The sequence below is a fragment of the Mustela nivalis genome (genome assembly GCF_964662115.1).
Source record: "Mustela nivalis genome assembly, chromosome: 1".
NCBI classification, from domain to species: Eukaryota; Metazoa; Chordata; class Mammalia; order Carnivora; family Mustelidae; genus Mustela; species Mustela nivalis.
The window spans coordinates 206,353,705-206,363,243 of NC_139020.1; the positions used below are offsets into that span (position 1 = coordinate 206,353,705).

Consider the following 9,539-nt stretch of genomic DNA (forward strand, 5'->3'; position numbering starts at 1 on the left):
TGACCACCGAGGTCGGCGCCCGGGGAGGGGGCGGGGCCGAGGGGGCGCGGCTCCCGGCGGCCCCTGGGGCTGCGGGGTCTTGCCTACAGGCTTCTCGCAGTCGGCAGCTGAAATCACCTCGTCTGCTCCCCACCGCTTGCCTGGTTCTGCATCCTCACTCTGCCCAGGGGTCCCCTATCTGAGCGCGCGGGAACCCGAAGAAAAGACTGAACCGCGTTAAAGCGGGGAGTGGCAGAGGCCTTTGGGCCTTTCGGAGCCCCTCTAAAAACAAGAACAATATGTATGTCTCCGCCCCTCCTTTGCAAGCTCGGGTCTTCTGGGAAGGATTCCCCTATTACCTGGAGACACGCTCTGGGCAGATCTGGGTTCAAATTACAGCATCCCATGCTTGGGGGAGCTCCAAAGTCCTAAGAGCGCCTCATCTGTGAAACGGGTTTTATCTACCCACCGCTCGTGCATGCCAAGTGTTGAAAACACAGTAAGCGCTCAATAAATGTTAGCTGTTGTCATTTTTAATGTTATTGTCGTTGTTAGGAAAATGGCTTGAATCCCGACTCCTTCACTGACTCGCCGTAATATCCTGTGGCTGCTGAGCCTCAATTTTCTCCGTTGTACAATGCAGACCTTGTCTGCAGAGCTGTTGCATGCAGGTGGAGTTCCATAGATGCAGACTTGTGCCCAAGCGGAAGAGAATGGAGGCCTCTACGGAGCTTCTTCGGGGTCTCTAGAACGTGCAGCTTGGCTCTTGGCCAACCCGCACTCCCTTGGAAACCCGGTGAGTGAGCCAAACCTTGGTCCTCGGTCCCCGGGGCTCGGGGCTGGGAGCGCTCCCTGGCGACTGAGCCTAAACAAGGGCGCCCTGCAGGGACGGGCCAAAACACAGAGGGCTTCGGGAACCTTGGTTACCTAGAGACCAGGGCGCAATGTTTTCTCCCCACCCTCTCCCCCCTTTTTTCTTTTAAATTTGGAGAGTTTTAAACAGAGAAAGAAAAAGGAGAAGGAGGAGGAGGAGGAGAATGACACCCACCCAGAATCTGCCCACTTCTCACCCCTTCCACAGACCCCACCTAGTCTAGTTTCATCCCTCACCTGGACCAGCACAGGAGCTTCTTCCCCAGGACGCCCAGCTCCGCCCTTTACTTTCTACTTTATTTTCCTCACAACAGCCTAAGGATGTCTGTGAACCCCTGAGTCAGGTCACATCTGTCCTCTGCCTAGATCCCTCCATGGCTTCCACTTTCTTTAGAGTAAAAGCCAAAGTCCTACCTGAAGACCACAGGCCCTGCACCATGTACCTCCTTGACCTTGCCTTTCCCCTCTTCCCCTTGCTCACTCCATTCAGCTACACCAGCCTCCTGGCTGTCCCTCAATTATTTATCAATTGAATTAAAGAACCCTTTGAGCTATTTCTTTTGCTCCCAATTTACAGATGAGGAAACTGAGGCATACATCTCCCCAAGACTTTGACAATTTAGGTCTCCATTTAAATGTCGCCGTCTCTGAGAGACCATTCTATACAGCCATATTTATTTAAAATATGGCCTTGTTTTATTAATTTAAACCGTCACTCCTCTGAAATTCCCCAGCATTTGGCTTATGCTCGCTCAGTTTTTGTGAGATGAGTGAGCAGACACGGGGGTGAGGTGTCAGGAGAATCCCCAGTTATGGAGGTGGGGTGTTTACAGCCGTTGTCCTGTCTTCTTCTAATTCTTCTGCCCATCTGTTTTACAGGTGGAGAGAATGTGGCAAATCTAGGCTCCAAGCTGGCCCAGGGATTAGGCCACTGTGTTTGGGGATGGGCTTTCTGCTGCCTGCCAGGTCCCAGGCTCCCTCTTCCCTGGATGGAGCTGGGGAACCCTGCCAAGTTCTCGCTCCAACCTTCCAACATTCGTTTATTCAGTGAATATTTATCGATGCCCGCTGGGGACTTTGGTGGCACTGGAAACAGAGTCGCACTTAGGCTTGCAACAGGGAGACCAAGGACTTTTTGTGCAATCTCAACCGAATATGATAACTGCGCTGGCACCTCCCTGCAGCTGCTCTGGCCCCTCTCCAGGCTGCTCTGGGGCCTCGGAAACCCTGACCTGTTCCTGGTTCTCTAGAGGTCGTAGGAAAAACACCCACCCCTCACCCTGGTCTACAGGGTATTCTTTTGTTGTTGTTGTATTTAAGATTTTATTTATTTATTTGAGAGAGAGAGAGAGAACATGAGAGGGGAGAGGTCAGAGGGAAAAGCAGACTCCCCACCAAGCAGAGAGCCCAATGTGAGACTTGATCCCAGGACTCCAGGATCATGACCTAAGCAGAAGGCAGTTGCTGAACCAACTGTGCCACCCAGGCGCCCTGTCTACAGGGTAGTCTTATCAGGCCTGTGCCAACCTGTCCAGCCACATCCCCCTGTACTCCCCTTATCCCCATCCAGCAACACTGGTCTTCCTTCTGTTCCTCAAATATTCTCACTTTACTTCCAACCACAGGGCCTTTACACTGGCTGTTTTCTGGTCTGGAATGTCCTTCCATCACATCTCCCAAGACTAGCCTTTTCTGATCATTTAGGTCTCTGTTTAAATGCCCCCTCCTCCAACAGACCTTTTGGTACCCTGTCATATTTATTAAAAATATGGCCCTGTTTTCTTTATTTTAACTGTCCCTCCTCTCTGAAATTGCTCAACATTTGGCCTATGCTCACTCAGTCTTTGCAGAATGTGTGAGCGGACACAGTGTGAGGTGTCAGAAGAACGGTATCCCAAGACAGCCCCAGGAGGCAACTGCCCCACTGTGGGAGAGGCAGAAGGGCTGGCACTAAGGACAAATTGGGAAACTACAAGGGCGGTAAAGATGAATAGGGTGTCTCACTGAAGGAAAAGCAGGGCAATGTCCTAGAAGAGGTGAGGGAGAACCTGGGATGTCCTGATTCTTTGCCTCATCTCCATTCCGTGGCCCTCATTCATACCACTCTGGTCGGATGGTCACCACCCCTCAAAAACGCTTATTCCTATTATTCCTCATCCCTTATTCCAGGGCCTCTGCCTGCCATATTTTCCTTCTCCTCTTGGCATTCTTTCTTCTCCACTTCATTTCCATCTTGGCTCAAATGCTTCCTTAGAGAAGTACTCCCTGACTGCGTCTCCACCTAAAGCAGGCCCCACCCCATCTCTACTAAACTCTACCCCTCACACTGCTCCATTTTTTTCTTCCTTGCAAATTTTAATAGACTTTACTTTATTTTCTTTCTTGTCTGTCTCAATCAGGATGTCAGCTCTCCAAGAACAGGGATCATTGTCTGTCTTTTCACTGCTGAGTCCCCAGCTTCTAGAACAGTGTCTAGCACACGGAAAGTGCTGGAATAAATAGCTGTGGGATGTACAGGTGGTTGAACAAGCAGAGTATCATGGGGTATGGCTGCAGGGTTTAGTGCTGATGGACCTGGAGCAGGGATAGTCTCCAGATACCACAGATGATGGAGATGGAGGGCCTCCAGCACCTCCCTGAAGTTCGAACTTGACCCTGAGGATCATGGGTGCTGCTGACGGATTCTTAGCAGAGGAGAAACTGAATGAGGATTCTTTCTCAAAAGGCTCTTTGCAAACCAAGTCTCCCACCAGCCAACTGGGGGTCAGAAAAAGAAATGGGAGTAGATTCATCTGATACTAGAAAGGCTAAATGTATCAACAAAGCTAAACTCAAAAACTTTGGGTTGAGGGGGACAAAAAAAAAATAAGTAGAAAAAAATGATACAGGGGCTCCTGGGTGGCTCAGTGAGTTAAAGCCTCTGCCTTTGGCTCAGGTCATGATCCCAGTGTCCTAGGATCATGCCCAGGATAGTACTGCATTGTGCCCCCAATAGGCTCTCTGCTCAGCGGGGAGCCTGCTTCCCTTCCTCTCTCTGCCTGCCTCTAGGCTGACTTGTGATCTCTGTCAAATAAGTAAATAAAATCTTTTTAAAAAGAAAGAAAGAAAGACATGATACAATTTGACACTGCTTATATCAATTACTGAAAAACAGAAAGTGAAACTATGTATCAAGTTTTTTTTTAAAAAGGGGCGGGGGCAGGGAGAAACATGTTCCTGGTGTGCCTGGCACCCACGGTGAGGTGAGTGAGGTCATCTCCGTTCAAATTCCGGCCCCACTACACACACTAACAGTACGATTCTGCGATTCTGGGCAAGCTATTTCTCTGCTCTGTGCTTCAGTTTCTTCATCTGTGAAACGGGCTGATAGAGGGGCACCTGCCCTCATAGGGCTGCTGGGAAGCTTAAATGAATTAATTCTTGTAAAGCGCAGAACAAAGGGTCAGTTCAGTGTCATCCTTTTTTTCCCCCCCAGTGTCATTCTTTTTATTTAGGTTGTTGTTTCTGCAGTGGGGCAGTCAAGGGGAAGTGGGAAAGTGAACGTAGGTGACTTTTATTTTAACTATAAGGTGTGTCTTAATTTTAATCTTTGATTGTTAATTATTTTGATTGAGGCACAACTTAACATCTGGTGAAGTGCACAGATCCTTTGGTGTGAAGCTCTGTGATTTAAAAAATATATATTATTTATTTATTTATTTAAGAAAGAAAGAGAGAGAGAAGAGGGAGGAGTAGAGGGAGAGGGCAAGTGGACTTTGCACTGAGCGACCCAGGGTTCCATCCCATGACACTTAGATCATGACCTGAGCTGCAATCAGTAGTCAGAAGCTTAACCAACTGAGCCACCCAGGTCCCCCACTCTGTGAATTTTTATATATGTCTGCACATACATATATGTGGCCTATGGCCACCGTCTCGTCTTCTCCCCGTTGTATGCATTTGACTTGTGTCTTTTGCCAGGCAACCTTAGGGAAATTCTATCATCATAGATTAATTTTGCCTGTACTTGAATTTCGTACCACATGGGATTGTTTTATAATTTTTTTTAATTTATTTTTTCAACAGAGAGAGATCACAAGTAGGCAGAGAGGCAGGCAGAGAGAGAGAGGAGGAAGCAGGCTCCCCGCCAAGGAGAGAGCCCGATGTGGGACTCGATCCCAGGACCCTGGGATCATGACTTGAGCTGAAGGCAGAGGCTTTAACCCTCTGAGCCACCCAGGGGCCTCTGTTTTATGATTTTTTTAAAAATATCTGTGTTTTTTATGCCTGGATTCTTTCACTCAACATGTTTTGTTTTTTCTATTGAAATTAAATTCGTGTACCATAAAATTTCCCTTTCTTAAGTGTACGATCTGTCTGATTTTTCAATATATTCACAAAAACATGATTTTTATTAATTTTACTTATTTATTTTTCGTAATCTTACACCCAACTTGGGGCTCGAACTCATGACCCCGATCAAGAGTCATGCTTTTCAGGGCGCCTGGGTGGCTCAGTGGGTTGGGCTGCTGCCTTCGGCTCGGGTCATGATCTCGGGGTCCTGGGATTGAGTCCCGCATCAGGCTGCTCAGTGGGGAGCCTGCTTTCCTCTCTCTCTGCCTGCCTCTCTGTCTACTGTGATCTCTCTCTGTCAAATAAATAAATAAAATCTTTAAAAAATAATAATAAATTAAAAAAAAAAGAGTCATGCTTTTCAGACTGAGCCAGCCAGGTGCCCAAGAACATGATGTGTTTTTGAGATTCATCCATGATATTGTATATATCAATAATTTATTCCTTTTTACATGCCAGGATATGGATGGACCACAGTTTCTTCTTTTATTAATAGTTGATTATGTATGTATGTATGTATGAATGTATGAGTGTGTGTATGTATTTAATTGAATATAGTTGACATAAATATTATGTTGTATGTAATATTAATTTCAGATGTACAATATAGTGACTTGACAATTATATACATTATGAAATGCTCCCCACTGATGAATAGTTACCATCTGTTCCCATACAAATTATTGTCTATATTCCATATGCTGTACTTTTCGTCCTGTGACTTATTTATTTTAAAACTGGAAGTTTGGGGGTGCGTGGGTGGCTCAGTGGGTTGAGCCGCTGCCTTCGGCTGGGGTCGTGATCTCGGGGTCCTGGGATCGAGTCCCGCATTGGGCTTTCTGCTCAGCAGGGAGCCTGCTTCCCTCTCTCTCTCTGCCTGCCTCTCTGTCTGCTGTGATCTCTGTCTGTCAAATAAACAAATAAAATCTTTAAAAAAAAAAAAACTGGAAGTTTGTGTTTCTTGATCTCCTCCCTTATCTCGCCCATCCTTCCAGCCCCTGCCCCTCTGGCAATCACCAGGTTCTTCTCTGTATTACTGTGTCTGTTTCTGATTTTGTTTGATTGACTCTTTTTTTAGACTCCACCTATAAGTGAAATCATATGGTATTTGTCTTTGTCTGACTTATTTCATTTAGAATAATATCCTCTAGGACCATCCATGTTGTTCCAAATGTCACTTTTCTTTTTCTTTTTCTTTTTTTTTTTAAAGATATTATTTATTTATTTGACAGACAGAGATCACAAGTAGGCAGAGAGGCAGGCAGAGAGAGAGGGGAGGAAGCAGGCTCCCTGCTGAGCAGAGAGCCCGACGCGGGGCTCGATCCCAGGACCCTAGGACCATGACCTGAGCCGAAGGCAGAGGCTTTAACCCACTGAGCTACCCAGGTGCCCCCACTTTTCTTTTTCTTAATAGATGAGTAATATGCCATTGTATATGTATATCACATCTTCTTTATACATTCATCTATTGATAGACATTTAGGTTGCTTACATAGCCTGGCTTTTATTATAAATAATACTGCAGGAGACTTAGGGATGAATATATCTTTTTAAGTTAGTTTCCATTTTCTCTGGGTAAATACCCAGAAGAGGAATCACTGGGTCAGACCACAGTTTCTTTATCCATTCACTATTGTTTGGGGTTTTTAGATTTTTTTCTTTAATTTAATAGAGAGAGAGATCACAAGTAGGCAGAGAGGGAGGCAGAGAGAGAGGGGGAAGCAGGCTCCCCGCTGAGCAGAAAGCCTGATGCGGGGCTCCATCCCAGGACCCTGAGATCATGACCTGAGCTGAAGGCAGAGGCTTAACCCACTGAGCCACCCAGGTGCCCCTGTTTGGGGTTTTAAAAAATATTTTATTTATTTATTTAAAAGAGAGACAGAAAACATGAGGGAGAAAGAGCATGAGCCGGGGGGAGGAGCCAAGGAAGAGGAAGAAGCAGACTCCCCACTGAGCAGGAAGCCCAATGTGGAGTTCCATCCCAGGACCTTTGGATCATGACTTGAGCAGATGCTTAACTGACTGAGCCACCCAGGTGCCCCTATCCATTCCCTTGACAATGGACATTTAGGTTATTTCATTTGGGGTTATTATGGAAAGAACTTTCCTTGTTCGTATCTTTCGGGGGGCAGTAAGTGTTTCATTAACTGTTAGATCCATACCTAGGAGGATTGCTTAGTCATGACATCATCGTATTTAACCCATCTCATCTGGAGTGATTTTGCCCCCACCACCTGGTGAACATTAGCAATATCTGGAGACATTTTTAGTTGTCACCACTACTGGCATCTACTGGCTGGAGACCAGGGATGATGTTCCACATCCTACAATGCACAGAATGGTCCCACTGGGAAGAATGTTCCAGGCCAAGTGCCAGTAGTGCCAAGATTGAGAAACCCTGGTTATGACAAACTGCCAAATCATTTTCCAAAGTAATTTTTCCCGTTGCACATGCCTGCTAGCAAGTGGATGAGAATTCTTGGTCATGCCAGAGCTTCTTTAGCCCTTGGTTGTGTCTGTTTTTTTTTTTTTTTTCTTTTTAGCCATTTGAGTGCTTTTTCTTTTTTCTTTCTTTCTTTTGAGTGGGTGTGCTTTAAAATACTTTATATCTTAAAATAATTCTGAAGTGAATCAAGCCAATATGACAAAGGTTAACATTTGTTTACCTTGAATGGTGGATGTACTTTAGGAAGACTTGATCTTCTCTGGCCTTAAAATTGGTGTTTTGTTTCTGAATAGTAGAAGCTCCCCCTGGCTGCATGGGTGGAGGTGTGCTGGGGTATTTTTCTGTTTCCCCAGAATTTTGTTAACCTTAAAAATAAAACCATTATAGGCGCCTGGGTGGCGAGTCATTAAGCATCTGCCTTTGGCTCAGGTCATGATCCCAGGGTCCTGGGATCCAGCCCTGCATTGGGTTCCCTGCTCAGCAGGAAGCCTGCTTCTCCCTCTCTTACTCCCCCAGCTTGTATTCTCTCTCTCTCTCTCTTTCTGTCAAATAAATAACTAAAATCTTAAAAAATAAATAAGTAGAACCATCAGTTATTTTACCAGCAAAACAGTTTACTTGGCAATAGCAGAGAATTGTAATGTGCAACAAGCAAGCTATGGCAAACCCATAGGCAAGTCCAGAGAACACGGTGGAAGAATGCACTTTCATTGTGGAAAGAGAGAGTTGGGAGGAGCTATTATAGACAAAATTCCATCGGAATAAATTGGGAGTTTGAAGTGTAGAGGATTTTTTTGTTTGTTGGTTTTACAGGAGAGAGGCAGGGGGGGGGGGTAGAGAATCTTAAGCAGGCTTCAAGCCCAGTGCATAGCCTGAGACCCTGAGATAAGAGTTGGAGGCTTAACCAACTGAACAACGCAGGCACCTCTTTCTTTTCTTTACCTTCCCCCCTTCCTTCCTTCCTCCCTTCCTTCCCTCCCTTCTTCTTTCCTTCCTCCTATCTATCTATCTATCTATCTAACTACCTATCTATCTCTATGCCCAGTGTGGGCCTCAAATTCACACTTCCTGAGATGGTTTCCATGCTCCACCCACTAAGTCAGCCTTGTGCTCCTCAAAGTGTAATGGCTTTTCATTGGCTGAGTTGTGACTGTCTCTCACTGGATGGGCTGTTGCTTGCTCAGAAGAAAATCTTCCTAGGGCTAGGGCAGTAAAAGTATAGGCTTCTTCCAGGTGAGACTGTAAAGGGCTCACAAGGAGTGATATTGTGTGAGAGCGCCCCCTTCTGGCCTCCCAACTCTATTTTAGTGAGATTTCCCTTTATTAATTTCACACCTGTCAACAGGATTTAACTGGCTTTGTCTCCTCTGTAACTCACTTTAGATTATTTAATTATCCAAGCTTGCCTCTTCTCTGCTTTCGTGGGGCACCTCTTCTCTCCCCAGGGACAGGTTTTCTCTGGGCTTCCAAGTTACCTGCCTTTGACTTCTAGCTCCACCTTTGTAGGCTGTGACCAAGTCTAATGGAGGGAGGTGGCTTGGGTTTGGATCCCTGCCAGCTGTGTGATCTTCAGGCTGGGCTAACCCTCTCTGGGCCTCAGGTCACCCGCTTGACAATGGATATGCTAGTATGTGCACTAATCGGCTCCAGGTGGGGGATTTAGTCAGTTGATTTGCTTAGATTTCTCAGACTGAGCACACCAGTGTGGGAATTAGGGTTGAGAGTGAGGCATTTGCTTCAGGTACAACATTTAAGGGAGTCCCAAAACTCAAGACACAGAATGCATTAGTGCAATAATTTTTGAAATCAAAATCAATGCAAAAAGTCCAGATAAAGACACGATCAGTAAACCTGATCTTTCCCTTTTGCCTCAGGCGCTGATACGGCTTTGCTCCATGCAGCACTGTTA

The 9,539-nt window shown here is 46.0% G+C and overlaps 1 long non-coding RNA gene across 1 annotated transcript; it reads left to right on the forward strand.

Annotated features, from left to right (window-relative positions):
* The first annotated feature begins 19 nt into the window (after positions 1-19).
* Positions 20-6,122, forward strand: LOC309853357. The gene is made up of 3 exons (XR_014305617.1): positions 20-280; positions 535-775; positions 1,732-6,122. It is a non-coding gene; the product is annotated as an uncharacterized lncRNA (long non-coding RNA).
* The last annotated feature ends 3,417 nt before the right edge of the window (positions 6,123-9,539 follow it).